Source organism: Mustelus asterias, chromosome 27 (genome assembly GCF_964213995.1).
Source record: "Mustelus asterias chromosome 27, sMusAst1.hap1.1, whole genome shotgun sequence".
Classification (NCBI taxonomy): Eukaryota; Metazoa; Chordata; class Chondrichthyes; order Carcharhiniformes; family Triakidae; genus Mustelus; species Mustelus asterias.
The window spans coordinates 37,994,723-38,013,688 of NC_135827.1; the positions used below are offsets into that span (position 1 = coordinate 37,994,723).

General features: G+C 48.5%; 1 protein-coding gene across 28 annotated transcripts in view; it reads right to left on the reverse strand.

Annotated features, from left to right (window-relative positions):
• phldb1b (pleckstrin homology-like domain, family B, member 1b) overlaps window positions 1-18,966 on the reverse strand; it is a 334,696-nt gene that overhangs the window by 195,165 nt on the left and 120,565 nt on the right. For 2 of the 28 annotated variants that reach the window (XM_078199088.1, XM_078199090.1), the window contains exon 1: window positions 13,190-13,564. The exons of the other annotated variants lie outside the window; for them this stretch is intronic. The gene's annotated coding sequence lies outside the window, so the exon portion shown is untranslated. Of the gene's footprint in view, window positions 1-13,189; window positions 13,565-18,966 lie in introns of those variants that run through there. 28 annotated transcript variants of the gene reach the window in all.

Sequence of the window (18,966 nt, forward strand, 5' to 3'; positions counted from 1 at the left end):
CAAGAGCTGTTTGGCACAGAGTGCACTCTGGTATCCAAACACCAGCTATAGTGACGAGATAGCAGGCTCGATGGGCCGAATGGCCTCTTTCTGCACTGTAGTGATTCTGTGATTCTATGATGCTGGAGCTGATGTTTGAGGAGAATGTTTGAAGAGCTTCCTTCACCCGCGTTTAAGTCGTGAGTTTGAGAGAAGTGCCTGTCCGCCACACTCCCTCTCACCCCCCCGGGTTCCCTACAAACTCTCGGGTGAAGAGCCTGAGGCAACAGCATGTGAGGCTGATAAAGATCATCCAAAACTCGCCCAACTCACAACAAGCTCGACTCACCCATCATCCCTCAGTGGCCCACATTGACTCCGGTGAGGCAAATCTTCCGTTTTAAAACCCTCAACCTACTTTCCAGACGCCTCCATGGCCTTGCCTCCTCCTCTAACCCTACTACCCTCCGAGATATCCACATTCCTCCAATTTTGGTCTATTCTGCATCTCCCTCTCTTCACCCAGCCACTGGGGGCTGTGCTTTTAGTTGCTCTAAGCCGCGAAAGTTCCTCCCTAGACCTCACCATCTCTCCATCCCTGTTAGACACAGTGATTAGCACTGCTGCCTCACAGCGCCAGGGACCCGGGTTTGATTCCCAGCTTGGGTCACTGTTTGTGCGGAGTTTACACGTTCTTAACCAGATGTGCTGGTTAAGGTGCATTGACCGTGCTAAATTCTTCCTCAGTGTACCCGAACAGGCGCCGGAGTGTAGCGACTAGGGGATTTCCACAGTAACTTCATTGCAGTGTGAATGTAAACGTACTTGTGACACTAATATAAATAAATAAGTAAGATCTTACAAACTGCCTCTTTTACCAAGCTTCTGGTCATCTCTTTATGTGACTGCAAAGAATTTACTCAATTTCACACCTGGTCAGCACCTGAGGACATTTTCCAATGTCACAGGAACTAAACAAACTGCAAGATATTTTTTGGTAAACACTGCTTTCAGGAAGACAACCGCTCACCACACTGCACTGATACTGAAGTAATTTTAGGTTTTATTGAAATTCAAACTCAATAATAAAGGGATAATTTAATTTGAGGAAAACATTACATATCACAGTTTTTAATAGCTAGCAAGTTCCAACTTGCAGACATTGGTTCTCCGGTACAGAGTGGATCAGAGTGGCTGCCTCATTGCAGTGTTGATGTAAAGTTAACTTGGAATCAGAGTGTCTGTCATTCCAGATTTATCCCCATTGATTCTACTCAAATCACGGAAACACTCAATGTTCACTGACAGATTCCATCATACTGTCAGAATGACTCACTCTGCTTGAAGCATAGGCATTCAAACTAGCTTCCACACTTAAGAGATCAGAGAGAGGTCCCAGAGGACATCATACATCCACTGTATGTGCTTTGATTATCAATATTTTCGGAGCTGGTAACACATAGCCCATTCTTGCATTGTGATGAATGGTTCTGAATGATAGGATTGATGGCTGATACTCTATCCCGTCCCCGGAATGTGTCACTATTTTCAGGGGGTGCTCTGGAATGCGTCATTAATTCCACAGGGATCCAGTGAGCAGGTGGGAGGGGTTAGGGTTGGGAGGGGTGGGTGGGGGTTACTGTGGGTGTGTTAATATTTACATGGGAACACCTCGGATAGGAGAGAGGGAAATCCATCCTTAACAAAGAATTGTTCCAGTTGAAGCAGCTAAACTCATCACAATGGGAGGAGAGATTAATATCTGTTAGATATTAGTTCAATGCTCCTTAAATTGGGTTAATCTATTTTGTTAGCTCTTGAGAAGCAGCGACCATCAAATTCCTCGGCATAAAATAAAGCCAGCCAGAGAGTAAAGTTGTGAAAAATCACTTTCATAGAATGGAAATCGACTGTCAAGGTTCTGGGACATCCCAGGGGTAAGGAATGACAAAAGTCAATTTAACGGCTTGCGATTTGTCCTACGATTCAGATCCATTTGCATCATCTACTCAAACTATCCTGGTCACCTTCCTGTTGGGACAATGAGTCTATTACCCCTGTGGAGTCTAGAAGAATGGTCTCATTGAAACATAGAAGATTGAGAGAAGGTAGGCACTGAGAGGTTGTTCCCTCCTGACTGTCTGGAACTAGGGGGGGTCACAGCCTGAGAATAAAAGGGACCGCTCGTTTAGGACTGAGATGAGAAATGTCTTCACTCAGAGACTTGTGAATCTTTGGGGATCCCAGGGATTGTGGATGTTCAGCTAGTAAGCATATTCAAGACGGCGATCGTTGATGGAGGGAATCGAGGGATATGGGGATGGTGCAGGAAAGTGGAGTTGAGGCAGCTCAGTTATGATCGTTTTGGGTGACGGAGCAGACTTGAGGTACAATGTGGCCTAATCCTGCTCCTATTTCTAATATTCACCGTTCCCCATTAGTAATTTGTTGCCTTTCGTCTTGAATTCAGCCGGTAAATGCGAGGCGATGCATTTTGAACCAGGGCAGGACTTACAGAGGAGAGATCTTGGGGAGAGTTACAGAACAAAGAGATCTAGGGGTACATGTTCATAGCTCATTGAAAGTGGAGTCACAGGTGGACAGAGTGGTGAAGAAGGCATTCAGCATGCTTGGTTTCATTGGTCAGAACATTGAATACAGGAGTTGGGACGTCTTGTTGAAGTTAGAAACATAGAAACATAGAAAAGCTACAGCACAAATAGGCCCTTCGGCCCACAAGTTGCGCCGAACATGTCCCTACCTACTAGGCTTACCTATAACCCTCTATCTTACTAACTTCCATAAACTTATCCAAAAGTCTCTTAAAAGACCCTATCGAATCCGCCTCCACCACCACTACCGGCAGCCGATTCCACACACCCAAGACATTGTACAAGTTGTACAAGACATTGTAAGGCCACACTTGGAATACTATGTACAGTTCTGGTCACCCTATTATAGAAAGGATATTATTAAACGAGAAAGAGTGCAGAAGAAATTTACTAGGATGTTACCGGGACTTGATCGTTTGAGTTATAAGGAGAGGCTGGATAGACTGGGACTTTTTTCTCTGGAGCGTAGAAGGCTGAGAGGTGATCTTTAGAGGTCTTTAAAATAATGAGGGGCATAGATCAGCTAGATAGTCAATATCTTTTCCCAAAGGTAGGGGAGTCTAAAACTAGAGGGCATATGTTTAAGGTGAGAGGGGAGAGATACAAAAGTGTCCAGAGGGGCAATTTTTTCACACACAGGGTGGTGAGTGTCTGGAACAAGCTGCCAGAGGTAGTAGTAGGGGCGGGTACAATTTTGTCTTTTAGAAAGCATTTAGACAGTTACATGGGTACGGTGGGTATAGAGGGGATATGGGCCAAATGCGGGCAATTGGGATTAGCATTAAGGTTTAAATAAAAATGGCTGCATGGACAAGTTGGGCCGAAGGGCCAGTTTCCATGCTGTAAACCTTTATGACCTCTATGACTCTATGACTCTGTATTCAACACGCGGGCAGTCTCCCTCTGCTGTGACAACTATGTACGATTCCAAATTTTGCTGAATGCCCAGTTTCACCACCTGCCCCCCTTGACACCCCCTCCCCCACCAGCACTGCCCCCAGCCTATAAATGGAGCTCAACAGAAAATGCTGGAAAATCTCAGCAGGTCTGACAGCGTCTGTGGAGAGAGAATAGAGGCAATGTTTCGAGTCTGAAAGACCCTTCGTCAGAGCTCTGGCAAGGGGTCTGACAAAGGGCTCTGACGAAGGGTCATCCAGACTCAAAACGTTGGCTCTATTCTCTCTCCCCAGATGCTGTCAGACCTGCTGAGATTTTCCAGCATTTTCTGTTTCTGTTTCACAGATTCCAGCATCCGCAGTAACTTGCTTTTATATAAATGAATCTTCTTCTCCTGTAACTCAATGTTTTTTAACCTTTGCGAGTGAGGTTCTTCTTAACAAATCCCTGAGGAATTCTTTCATTAACTCCCGGAACTCACCCAACTGGGAACAGTGAGGCCATTTCATAAAGTGGTTTCTGTTCATGTACATCAGCAAAAAGGTCTTCAATGTCAACAAATACAAAATTAATTCAAAGTCAGAGTTCTCGTCTGAGATTCTACTCACTGTGACAGGCACAGCTGAGAGACCCAAATAATGACATCACCTTAAATCCAGCGAAACATCCCAAACTGCTTGACTGCATCAAACAAAATCTGACACTGATCGACACACCTGCATCATCGTGACTAAGACAGGTGTCCAGGAGCTAGATTTTAAGGAGAATCTTGAGGAAAGAGAGCTAGAGAGTTTGCAAGGTTTAGGGATGGAATTCCAAAGCTTGGGGCCCAGGTGTCTGAAGGCACGGCTGGGAATGGTGGAACAATTAAAATTGCGGCTGCTCAAGAAGCCAAAATCAGAGGGATGCAGTGATCTCAAAGAACAAGGAAAAGCGCAGCACTGGAAGAGGCCCTTCGGCCCTCCAAGCCCGTGCCGATCATGATGCCCTCACTAAACTAAAAAAAAACTTCTGCCCTTACTCGGACCGTATCCCTCTGTTCCCTCCCTATTCATGGACCCATCCAGATGCCTCTTAAATGTTGCTAATGTGCCTGCTTCCCCCACCTCCTCTGGTAGAATGTTCCAGGCACCCACCACTCTCTGCATGAAAAATCTCGGAGGGTTGTGGGGCTGAAGGAGGTTATTGGGAGATAGGGAGGGGGTGAGACCACAAGGAGGGATTTGAGAACTTCATGAAGGAAGGAGATTTCAAAATCAAGACGTTACCAGACCAGGTATCAATGTAGGTCGGGGAGAGGAGTGGGGGATGGGTGAATGGGACTTGGTGTGAATTAAGATGTGGGCAGCACAATTCTGATACCAACCTACCCACACTGTACATAGTTAGGTAGGATGGGAAGTGAGATCTGCCAGGAGAGAGAACATAAGAACTAGGAGCAGGAGTAGGCCATCTGGCCCCTCGAGCCTGCTCTGCCATTCAATAAGATCATGGCTGATCTTTTCATGGACTCAGCTCCACTTACCCTCCCGCTCACCATAATCTTTAATTCCTTTACTGTTCAAAAATGTATCTATCCTTGCCTTAAAAACATTCAGTGAGGTAGCCTCAACTGCTTCACTGGGCAGGGAATTCCACAGATTCACTACCCCTTTGTGTGAAGAAGTTCCTCCTCAACTCAGTCCTAAATCTGCTCCCCCGTATTTTGAGGCTATGCCCCCTAGTTCTAGTTTCACCCAAAAGTAGAAACAACCTCCCTGCTTCTATCTTATCTATTCCCTTCATAATCTTATGTTTCTGTAAGATCCCCTCCTCATTCTTCTGAATTCAAATGAGTATAGCCCCAGTCTACTCAGTCTCTCCTCATAAACCAACCCTCTCAAGGATTAGAAGAATGGAGTCCAGATGCAATGACAGCATGGACGAGGATTCATGCAGTGGATACATTGAGTTGGGTGATATTACATTGGCAGTTTTTGGTAATGGAGAGAATATGGGATTGGATGTTCGGTTCAAGGTCAAGCTCCAGCTCAGATTGAACTTAGTGTTTCAAAAATGGGAAACATTGCGTATCCACCAGTTTGTTTTCTATATTAGATTTACCTCGGAGTAATGCAGCGATGACATTGGTTTTGAAGTGTGCAAAAGGTTTACTTACAGTCCTTTTAAAAAATCTCCGCAATTACAAAGCCTCTGCACTCATGCTTACATTTCAGCTTCTGGTTCATCCTATTTGTTTTGGCTCGGAATCAACACACAGGCTTAATCAATCAAGCACAGTGGGCATAGATCAGTTATCAGACTAACATAAATGAACACAGAGCAACTAAACCATTGACCACTGCAGGAAATAAAGGGGGGGGGGGGGTGAAACTTTTGCATCTTGCCCACCATGGGAATCATGGGGGGTGGGAGGGCAGACAGTGCAAAGATCCAGTGACCTCGGGCAGGATGTTCCGGTTTTGGGGTGAACATCCCAACCCAGATCTCAATTGGAGTGACGATGGAACTTTTGTTCTTGTCAGAATAAACACAGCTGGTTCAACAAGGCAGCCACTCTGCTGTGCCTATCTGCTCTGCCCTTTATAGGACGTCAGGTCTCACACCAACATGCTTGCTTGTGGGATCCTGACATGCACAAAATGGCTGCCACGTTTCCTGCTTTACAACAATGGCAACACTTCAAAACCTGTTTTATTGGACGTAAAGTGCTTTGGTACATTCTGAGGTCATGAAAGGCGCTATATAAATGCAAGTTCATTTCCTTTGCCCTTTGAGACGGGCTAACTGGCCGTTACTCTGTGTCAAACAAGAACAAATATGGGACTGCAGCGGTTCAAGATGGTGTCCCACCACCAACACCACCTCAAGGGAAACTCGGGATGGGTAATTAATACCAGCCTTGCCAGCGATGCCCACATCCCAAGAATGAATCACAAAAAAAGTTTAACACTCCATAAGTGGAAAACAAAATTCTCATTCCAGCCTTCCACTGGGAAGGGATTAAGAACAACTCCGGGGAATCTGGGCCGGCAAATATCTGAGCTTTGCACACGGAATCTCAGTTTCCTGTTTGGGTTCTGAAATGATTTTAACTTGTGTTCTGAACACAGTCCTGACGAGATGCTTAATATTTTGTTTGTTATCCTAGGAACATGCGTGTCCCAAAGGAAGAAAGATTTCTGCATATCTTGAATTAGACCATTTGATGATCCCTCCCCACTCCGCTTATCTCAATTTGTCTCCAAAAAAAACCTGACATTTATTTGAAGCTATGATGGAAAGTGTCTGCCCTGCACTGCCTCTCTGAAATAATCACTCTTCATGTCTGATCCCAAAAAGCAATTCTGGTTATCTAACTCTGACAGACACCATGAGGGAGTTAAGCTTGTCCTTAGCCACATAAACCAGATACCTACATATCCACACACATATGAATAGGTGTGTACATGAACACACATGTAAACAGGCATGAAAATACACACACATGAACAGGTGTGTACATGCATACACATGCGAACAAGCATGTACATGCACATAATGTGAACAGGAGTGTACATGCACACACACAAACAAGTGTGTACATGAGCTGACATATGACCACGCACGTACATGTGCACACATGTGAATAGGCACGCACATGCACACACATATGAACAGGCACGTACATGCACACACACGTGAACAGGCATGTTAATGCACACATGAGAACAGGAATGTTGATGCACACATGTAAACAGGCATGTTGATGCACACATTGAACAGACGTGTTGATGCACACATGTGAACAGGCATGTTGATGCACACATGTGAACGGGCATGTTAATGCACACATGTGAACAGGCATGTTAATGCACACATGAGAACAGGAATGTTGATGCACACATTGAACAGGCATGTTGATGCACACATGTGAACAGGCATGTTGATGCACACATGTGAACAGGCATGTTGATGCACACATCTGAACAGGCACGTTGTTGGACATCTCTGAACTGGCATGTTGATGCAGACCTGAATAGGCATGTTGAGACATGTGAACAGACATGTACACGCACACATATTTTCCAGCAAAAATCACTGAATAGTGATCGGTCGCAGAGCAATAAGGACAATTTTAGCACAACTATCATTCAGATCAACAAACCCAGTACAGACCGTGGGTCAAATCTTCCCTGCTTCCTGCTCTGTGTAGCTCATTATTAATGGACGGGACGTGACATTCTTAAAAATGTAAAATGGATGCACAGAGATCCATAAAATTGGACAATCCATTCTCCAATCCTTTGGTAGGAGAATCAATTAACCTTAATTACACAAAGATCCTGATGATGGGGGCATTTGTCCACATTCAGCAATCCCACAGGCAAGGGGAATCTTGGGGCTGTTTGGAGTTTGGCAGCGGTCAACGCTGGAGACCAGAGTGGAGCAAAGATCTGATTGAATGGTGGAGTCTCACTCTGAGAGAATAGTTCACATCCTCATGCTCTGCTCTAACTCACTTCATCACATTTACCAACTACCAAGAGTTTGTCGGAGAACATCTTAGATCAATTAAAAACCAGCTTGTTTTCCATGGTTGTATTGACCATAAGAAGCAAGAGGAATGCAACCTGGCCAATCACTCACCCAACAGCCCACTCTCACCCATCAGCAAAGGTGATGGATGAAGTTGTCGATGGTGCTACCATCTACAAGATGCACTGCGGGGAGCTCACCAAGTTTCCTTTGACAGCACCTCCCAAACCTGAGACCTCTACCATCTAGACGAACAGGGGCAGCAGACACATGGGGAACACGCCCACCTGCAGGTTCCCCTCCAAGCCACTCACCACCCTGACTTGCAAATATATCGGCCGTTCCTTCACTGTCACTGGGTCAAAATCCTGGAACTCCCTCCCTAACAGCACTGTGGGTGCAAGTACCACCGTGGGAACTGCAGCGGTTCAAGAAGGCAGCTCACCACCACCTTCGGAAAGGCAGCTAGGGATGGGCAACAACTGCTGGCCTAGTCAGCGATGCCCACATCCCTTGAATCAATAAAAATAAAGCCTCCAGTCTGGGTCTTGTGATGAGATGGGGCACAGCCTTTTGCGGGAAATGTGGAGTTCGTGTTGCTTTAAGTATGGTCCACAAGTGCTGGCATGAACTGACGTGGTGAGGAATCAGATGCATGGCCATCTATATTTAGTAAAGTTCTGCCTCTCGCCACTTCCTTTTTTGCTCATTGGTTCGCCCAAGCATTGAATTTGGTACACCACATCGTGAGCAATGTTCGCTTCTCCACTTTATCTTCCACTGAGAAGAAGTCTCTGGAAGGAAGATTCCTTCCATTAGTCCTGGCCTGTGGACATTTAATTCTCTTTTGTAAGCACCTTTCCTCCAGGGGTGCAAAGCGTGTGCCCAGAATGGAGAGATTAACCTGGAAATGTCCCAATCTCTCGATCCAGAGCTGCAGTAATGGCTCTGCTCAATTTTGAAATGTTCACCAATTTTTGTCTGCCAAGTTTAGGTGATTTGGTTCTTTTTCTTAAATGAGGATTTTTAAAAATGTTCGATACATCTTGTGTTGCTCGCAGTCTCCCCCTGTCTGTCGTCTGCAGCCACTGTACCACAATTTGCTGTAGTGAACAGTTACCAGACAAACCAACCATGTTCTCACATTGCTGGAACCTATCTCACCGACTCCCATCGAAAACCATGTTCATTCTTCGAGATTTCACCGTTTACGAGGCACATCGGAAACGGTCGCCAAAAACAGGACTTTATGTAAAGAGACCTTTTTTTAAACATCTTTACTTCAAAGTTGCAACGCCAATGGTCGGAGTGGACCAGGCAACCCCAAGTCCATTCCTCACTTGCTCCAAAAACCAAATTCAAATTCCTGTTCAAAGTCCCTTCGAGGGGGACAAACAGGGTCCATGCCGACAGGATAAGACATTGCGCCCCATCCTGGGCTGGATCTGGTGCCCGATCTTAGTCAAAAGGCTGAGAATCTCTTTAAGAGATCTCTTTTCTCTGTAAGGAGATCTTTATTCACACCACCTGCTTCCTCAGAGTGTCATTTATTCCCCTGTTGGCATCAGACTAATGTCCTCCCATTTTCCCCCCAACACATTCCATACTGAGGGTGGGATTTTCCAGCTGCACTGGCCCCAAAACCGCCCGAGGTCAATGGACCTTTGCATGGTTCCCCCACCCAACCGCAACCACCGCACCCCCCCCCCACCCCCCCCAGCCGCAACCACCACCCGCCCCCCTCCCCACCCCCCCCAACCGCAACCACCGCACCCCCCCCACCCCCCCCAGCCACAACCACCACCCACCCCCCCCCAACCGCAACCACCGCACCCCCCCAGCCACAACCACCACCCACCCCCCCCCAACCACAACCACCACCCGCCCGCCCCCACTCCCCCAACCACAACCACCACCCACCCCCCCCAACCCCCCCCAACCGCAACCACCGCACCCCCCCCCACCCCCCCCAGCCGCAACCACCACCCGCCCCCCCCCCCCACCCCCCCCAGCCACAACCACCACCCGCCCCCCCCCACCCCCCCCAACCGCAACCACCGCACCCCCCAGCCACAACCACCACCCACCCACCCCAACCGCAAGCACCGCAGCCCCCCCAGCCACAACCACCACCCGCCCCCCCCCAACCACAACCACCACCCGCCCGCCCCCACCCTCCCAACCACAACCACCACCCGCCCGCCCCCACCCCCCCAACCACAACCACCACCCGCCCGCCCCCACTCCCCCAACCACAACCACCACCCACCGCCCCCACCCCCCCCCAGTCACAACCACCACCCGCCCGCCCCCACCCCCCCCAGCCACAACCACCACCACCCCCCCCCCCCACCCCCCCCCGCCACCACCACCTGCTACGATTCCTGTGGCAGACGGAATAGGAAAATTCCCCCCCGAGGACTTGGACCTCATTGGGCTTTCTCCCTCAATCAGATGCAGCTCCACCTAAAGCCACGGATGGAAATGAATCATGGCACGCACGGCAACCTTCGGTGCAAGTTGGCAGAGCTGTTCCAGCCCCGCCAAGCAGACCTTGATCAGTTTTACAAAGAACAGAAGGATTCCATGCATACAGTGAATCACACGGTAAGAATCTAACTGGCGCAGCTAATCACACCATGAGGATCCCATCAAAGTAAGAAACTGCAGCAGGAAACTACAAAAGGTCGTGAATGTAGCCCAGTCCATCACGCAAACCAGCCTCCCATCCATTGACTCTGTCTACACTTCCTGCTGCCTCGGCAAAGCAGCCAGCAAAATTAAGGGCCCCACGCACCCCGGACATTCTCTCTTCCACCTTCTTCCATCGGGAAAAAGACACAAAAGTCTGAGGTCACGTACCGACCGACTCAAGAACAGCTTCTTCCCTGCTGCCGTCAGACTTTTGAATGGACTTACCTCAGCTGATCTTTCTCTACACCCTAGCTATGACTGTAACACTACATTCTGCACTCTCTCCTTTCCTTCTTTATGAACGGTATGCTTTGTCTGTATAGCGCAACAATACTTTCTACCGTATGTTAATACATGTGAGAATAATACATCAACTCAAATCAAATCAAGCAGGCAATGACATTAACAATCTCACTGAGAGAGCAAACCGGACCATAGGGAACCCAGTAAAGGAGGACATTGAAATCTCAGAGAGTCACAATGTAAAAATCCCAAATCAATAATGGAGCCTCATTGTTAGAACTCTTTCCCCATCGCGTTCGGAATCCTGACATCGTCACATCTACATTTTCATTAAAACTACATTTTTAAACAGTTGCAAATTAATGCAATGGACTAAGGTGAGTGTTTAAGTGTAACTGCAGTTTGGCAAAGCTGACACAGTCAAACATCTGCCCTTCTTTTGTTCATTGGCTGGGTTTTGGTTTGATTAATCCAGCTCAGGCTGATGGGGATGTGAAAGGGGCTTTGCTGTTTGATCAGCGAAGGGGGGAGGGGGAAGTGGGGGCGGGAGGGTGGGGGGGGGGGGGGGGGGACCTTGCTGCAGCGGCTCCTGAGGATCACATTTCTCACATCAAAGCCCGGAATAAACTCTCGGCATGGTCAGCCTGTGGAACTAAATGCAAAACAGCTCCTTCACACACGGGGAAATATTCCTCTCAGATCCAAATCGAGAACTGGAGTGTGAGAAATGAAGAGACAGAGAGAGAGAGGGAGAGGGAGAGAGGGAGGGAGAGAGAGAGAGAGAGGGAGAGAGAATGAAGGAGGAAGGGGACAAAGGCAGAAAGAGACAAATAAAGTGGCAGAAGGAGAGATGTGAGATAACACCAACAGGGAGATGGAGAGAGTGAAAGAGAAACCAGAGAAAGTTGGAGCGTGGAGGAGAGAGAATAAGTGACAAAATGCAGAGAAAGGAGCCAGATACACACACACACACACACACATAGAGACACACAGACACACACACACACACATAGAGACACACAGACACACACACACACACAGACACATACACAGACACAAAGACACACACACGCACAGACACACACATAGAGACACACATAGAGACACACACACACATGCACACAGACACACACAGTGACACACACACACATAGACACGCACATAGACACACACATAGAAACACAGACACACACACACACAAAGACACACACACACAGACACATGCACACACACGCACACACAGACACACACACAAAGACACACACACACACAGACACACACATAGAGACACACACACAAAGACACACACACATACACACAGACACACAGTGACACACACATAGACACACACATAGAAACACAGACACACACAGACACAGAGACACACACACACACAAAGACACACACACACAAAGACACATGCACACACACGCACACACAAAGACACACACATAGACACACACAACATACGCAGAATCCCCCCACAAACACTCATACAGACACACACACACACACACACACACACATATGTACGCAGAACCCCCCTCCCCCACACACAAACACTCATACAGACACACACACACAGACACACACACACATGTACGCAGAACCCCCCTCCCCCGCACACAAACACTCATACACACACAGACACACACACACAGAACCCCCCCACCACAAACAAACACACACATATAGGCACAGACACACAGAACCCCCTCACACAAACACATCCACATACAGGGACACACATACACACAGGGACACACACACAGACACACACAGGGACAGACACACACATAGAGGGACAGACACAGATATATAAACACACACACACACACACACACACAGGGCAGACACATATACAGACACACAAACACAGGCACACACGCAAACACACAGGGACACATGCACACAGATACAGACACACACATAAAGAGTTGCCCAACCACTCACATAGACATAGACACTCACAAACATACAGATACTCGCAGAGATACACACACAGATGGTCAAACACTCACAGACACACTTACCGGTACAAATATACATTCACACACACACTCATACAGGCACACACACAGATACACACACAAAGTGAGGGCAGTGAGAAACACATCCAATGAATATGGAGACAGATTTGCAGAGACAGGGGTTCCCACACAAAGAGAGACAGCGAAACAAGCACAAAGAAACAAAGAGAGGCAGACACAGCCACTTGTAAATCTGTCAGCACACTTTTCGCTCACCCTTCTCCTGCTTCCAATCGCAAGGCTGACAGCCCAGGCCGCCCGGCTAGTCAAACCCTCTGTTACCCTCAGTCCCAAAAGAGGTCAGAGATGTAGTCCTCAGTTCAAATCAATCCCAGTATTCCTCCGGAAGCTTCCCTCTTCCCACACCCTCACTTTGTGGAATTGAGTAGTAAGTGCTCCAAGCCACGCCAACTTGTTCCAGACGGCGGGAGTGATTTCAGTGGCACTGCTTTTGTGACAGGCTGGGGTTGTGTGTTGGTTAAAGAGGGGGGTGGGGGGAGAGGCTGAGGGGGAGGGGATCCACACTGGGTGCTTGCTGCAGCTGATTCCAGTGGAGGGGTTGGCCTTCCCGGAGCACTGAGCATTCCGCTGTTGGTATGAGCTTTGCTAAGGATCCAGTTTCACTGCCACTGACCTCCCTGATTCTCTCCTCCCCCCTCCAAAAGCACTCCAGCTATCTCCCTCCCTCCCTCCCTCCCTCCCTATCCTCCCTCCTCACCCGACCCCAGCTAAAAATACACTGCTTCTCTTAGAAAGAAATGGGAGATGGGCAGATACACACAACACACACAGAGATACATAGAGACAGGTACACACACTGACACGTAGAGAGGGACACACACACACACACATAGACATCTAGGGAGGGACACACACAGATACGGAAAGACACACAGACACACACAGACATATAGGGAGGGATGCACATACAGACACAGAAACACACACACAGACAGAGACACATAGAGAGGGACACACACACAGAAACACACTCAGATGCACACAATAGATGGGTACACACAGAGGTAGAGGGACATACACAGACACAGAGAGACAGAGAAGGACACACAGGTAGTGATACACACAAATAAATGCACAATGGGCACACTGAGTGAGGGACATCAGAGAGAGACATACACAGAGAGAGACACAGAGACAGAGACACACAGAGACCCAGGCAAAGTAGAAACAAAGAGATATGGAAGCAGAGAGAAAGAGAAACAGATCAATAACATAGACAGAGGCAGGGGCACACACTCATACACACACACACACACTCATACACACACACACGCAGACATACACACAGACACACACACACACACACTCATACACACACACACACACTCATACACACAGACATACACACACACTCATACTCACACACATACACTCAAACACACACAGACCTACACACTCACGCAGACATACACACACACGCAGACGTACACGCACACACACACACACACGCAGACATACACACACACACACAGACATACACACGCACATTCATGCACACAGAGACATACACACACACACATACACCCAAACACACAGACATACACACAGACACATACACCCAAACACACACAGACACACACATTCATACTCACACACACACACACACACACACACACACATACATCCAAACACACACAGACATACACACACACATATACATACACACACGCGGACATACACACACACATACACCCACACACACACACAGAAACACAGATAGATACAATGGAGAGTTGGGGCAAACTCTGATTACCCTTTGGATTCTCTCCAACATTTGAAAGAAAGCCACTAAATCCTTGGGGAATGAATGATTGAACAAAAAGGTGTTTCCAGGGTAACCTGCCCTCTGACTAGACATGTGGACGTTGTCCCAGTTTGTGGTGAGCCATTCTGAAGGAAAGTAATAATTTGTCAAGGAGTAACCTGATCCCTCGAGCGTGAGGGAGACTTCCTTCGAAAGATCAGCAGAGGAATCAGCCGATTCTGTGGGGAGTGTCAGAGAACCTCAGAGATTCACAGAGACGCAGCAGACGGAAAGTAGCTGAAAAGTCCAAGTTCCTGCAGTGTGGGTGAAGCAGATATTCCCCTTTCGCGGAGGACAGAGAGAATTATTTTCCTCCCACTCCCTCTCCTGATCACGACCTGTCGTCATTCTTTATGTGAGAATGAGACGCTTCCTAACTCACCAACCCATCAGCTTTAGTTGACTGTGCCCAGTGTTACCATGCAGAAGCAGGAGGAGGCCATTCAGCCCCTCTTTTTAAAAAAATTGTTCAGGGGATGTGGGCATCATTGGCTGGACCATCATTATTGCCCATCCCTGAGGGCATTTAAGGGTCAACCACATTGCTGTGGCTCTGGAGTCACATGTAGGCCAGACCAGGTAAGGATGGCAGATTTCCTTCCCTAAAGGGACATGAATGAACCAGATGGGTTTTTCCAGCAATGGTTTCATGGTCATCAGTAGATTCTTAATTCCAGATTTTTATGGAATTCAAATTGCCCCATCACCCCCCGCCCCTCCTCCCCCTCCCCCCTTGCCCGTCCTCCCCTCTCCACCCCCACCCCTCCTCCCCCCGCCCCTCCCTCCCTCCCCCACCCCCTCTCCCCCCACCCCACCCTCACCACACGATCCCCAAGCAGCTTGGCGGTGGCTGCACGGAGTTGTTGCTCCATGAGACCCCGAGTGTTCTGAATCCTGGACTGTCTCGGAATTCTGTCTCCCAAACTCCAATCTGGCAAAACCTTCCCTCTCGCCTCTCAGTGTCGGTTGCGGCTTCGTTCTAAATGTCCTGAGTTCAAGTGCCTAAACCTAAGACCATAATATAAGTTCACACACCACTGCCGCCGCACTGGGGGAGCGCCGCCGCACTGAGGGAGCGCTGTTGCACCGCGGGAGCGCTGTTGCACCGCGGGAGCGCTGTTGCACCGAGGGAGTGCCACCACACCGAGGGAGTGCCGTTGCACCGAGAGAGCGCCACAGCACCGAGGGAGTGCCGCTGCACCGAGGGAGTGCCGCAGCACCGAGGGAGTGCCGCTGCACCGAGGGAGTGCCGCTGCACCGAGGGAGTGCCGCTACACCGAGGGAGTGCCGCTACACCGAGGGAGCGCCGCAGCACCGAGGGAGTGCCGCAGCACCGAGGGAGTGCCGCAGCACCGAGGGAGTGCCGCTGCACCGAGGGAGCGCCGCTGCACCGAGGGAGCGCCGCTGCACCGAGAGAGCGCCGTTCTGACAGAGGTGCCAATTTTTGGATAAGATCTTAAATTAAGTCCTTGTCAGATTTCTCAGGTTCATAGAAAGTTCATAGAATCACTACAGTGCAGAAGGAGGTCATTCGGCCCATCGAGTCTGCACCGACCACAATCCCACCCAGTGGACAAAGATTCCCACGACATTTTGAGGAAGTGTAGGGGATTTCCCCATTATGTCCCAGCCAATATTAATCCCTCAGTTGATAACATTGAAACCGATGGTCAGGTTGTTATCTCATGATGGGAGATAATGTGAGAGTTTGCTGTGTGCAAATTGGCTGCCACACTTCCTCCATATCAACAGTGGCTACATTTCAAAAAGTACTTCATTGGCTGTAAAGAGCTTTGGAAAATCTTAATCTTATGAAAGGCGCTATATGAATGCAAGTTGACCTCATTCCTTTATTATTTTGCAAAGTCTGTCATCATTTGAACGAGTTGCTGGCAACAGCTGGGAGACAGAGCAGAGGAAAACCAACTCGAAGAAAGAAATTCCATCAGAATGTCAAACAAGCTACTTACAAATGTTACATTGCTGGTTAATTATTTATACTAATATCTTTAAGCATCACTAAACAACTGATAGATTAATTATTACAGCTGTAAGCACCAATTTAAAATAATGTCAGCGTAGCGTCCTGGGAAGGGTTTGGAGTTTGGCAAAAGGTTAAGGGTTATGAGGCAGAGGGGAGGTGGGGGGCAGAGGGGAGGGGAGGGGACAGGGGAACAGGGGGCTGGGAGACAGGGGGCAGGGGGCAGCGAGTGGCTGGGGGACGGGGAGTTACTTGCCCTGATTCCTTTTTTAATTAATTCTTGGGATGTGGGTGTCACTGGCTAGACCAGCATTTATTGCCCATTCCTAATTCCCCCTTGAGAAAGTGGTGGTGAGCTGCCTTCTTCAACCGCTGCAGTCCATATGCTGTAGGTACATCCACAGTGCTGTTAGGAGGGGGGGGGGCGGGGGATTCCAGGATTTTGACCCAGTGATTGCGAAGGAACAGTGATTATATTTCCAAGTCAGGATGGTGAGTGGCTTGGAGGGGAACCTCCAGGTGGTGGTGTTCCCATGTATCTGCTGCTCTTGTCCTTCTAGATGGTAGTGGGTTTGGAAGGTGCTGCCTAAGGAACCTTGGTGAGTTCCTGCAGTGCATCTTGTAGTTGGTACACATGGCTGCAACTGTGGTGGTTTTTGTAGATGGGGTGCCAATCAAGTGGGATGCTTTGTCCTGGATGGTGTCGAGCTTCTTGAGTGTTGTTGGAGCTGCACCCATCCAGGCAAGTGGGGAGTATTCCACCACACTCCTGACTTGAGCCTTGGAGATGGTGGACAGGCTTTGGGAAATCAGGAGGTGAGTTACTCACCTCAGAATTCCCAGCCTCTGACCTGCTCTTGTAGCCACTGTATTTATATGGCTGGTCCAGTTCAGTTTCTGGTCAATGATAACCCCCGGGATGTTGATAGTGGGGGATTCAGTGACGGTAATGCCATTTGAATATCAAGGGCTACAATTGGATTTTCCCTTATTGGTTCTGGTCATTCCTTGGCACTTGTGTGAGGTGAATGTGACTTGCCACTTGTCAGCCCAAGCCCGGATATTGTCCAGTTCTTGCTGAATTTGGGCACAGATTGCTTCAGTATCTGAACATTGTGCAATCGTCAGCGAACATCCTCACTCCTGACCTCAGAGAGGCTTTGTGGTCCCTGGCGGAACCCCAGTTAAATCCCTACAGCTGAGTGAGGGAGCACCTCTTCACTCAGGTTAATGGAATCTCCCCTCACCCAATCCCCTCCCTGGGGTCAACTGAAGTTTTCAGGGCAAATCTTAATGGGCTTTTGTTAGGTGAGGGTATTATGGGATGTGTGATTTTCCTACTCCCCCAAATCCCATTACCTAAGAAAGCATTAGTAACTACACACTTCCATTGGATTGGTCTATGGTTATACTTAACAAAGTACTGCAGTACTTTGCCGTTGCGTTCTGTAGGGAACTCTCCCACTCTGACCAGCTGCCATCAGGCAAATTGGGAGGATTGACAATCTGATCACCAACCTTCATTTGCATTGTGGGAATTGTATGATTCTATGTAATTGGATAGCAGGCTGGAGGGGCTGAATGGCCTCTTCCTGTTTGCAGCTAGCTGCTTGGTTGAAGCTTGCCCTCTGGCTGTGACTGACGGTTCATCAATGCGAACCCAGCGCTGTCAGAAACAAGGGCTGAGCAGCAACAAGGAGCTGCCAGGAACCGTCATTGAGAAGCGACAGAGTGTCAAACCCTCACACGGTGAGAATAAATCAATTTAAGCAGAGAGCATTGATTCCTAATACCATAAATAACATAGAAGCAGCTACCTGTACATTTCCCAGCTATTTTTACACTGCTTCCCTCACCTTCAGTAATCTCTTCAATTTGCATTAACCATACCCCAACTCACACCAAATCCCATTCCCCTATCACCCCCTATGTTCTTGGATCTACACTGGCTCTCGGTCCAGGAGTGCCTTGGACCCGTGTCTGCGTGGGTTTCCTTCGGGTGCTCCAGTTTCCTCCCAGAGTCCAAAGATGTGCAGGTTAGGTGCACTGGCCGTGCTAAATTGCCCCTTAGTGTCCCGGGATGTGTAAATCAGAGAGATTAGAGGTGTAAATATGTGGGGTTATGGGGATAGGGCCTGGGTGGGATTGTGGCCGGTGCAGACTCAATGGGCCGAATGGCCTCCTTCT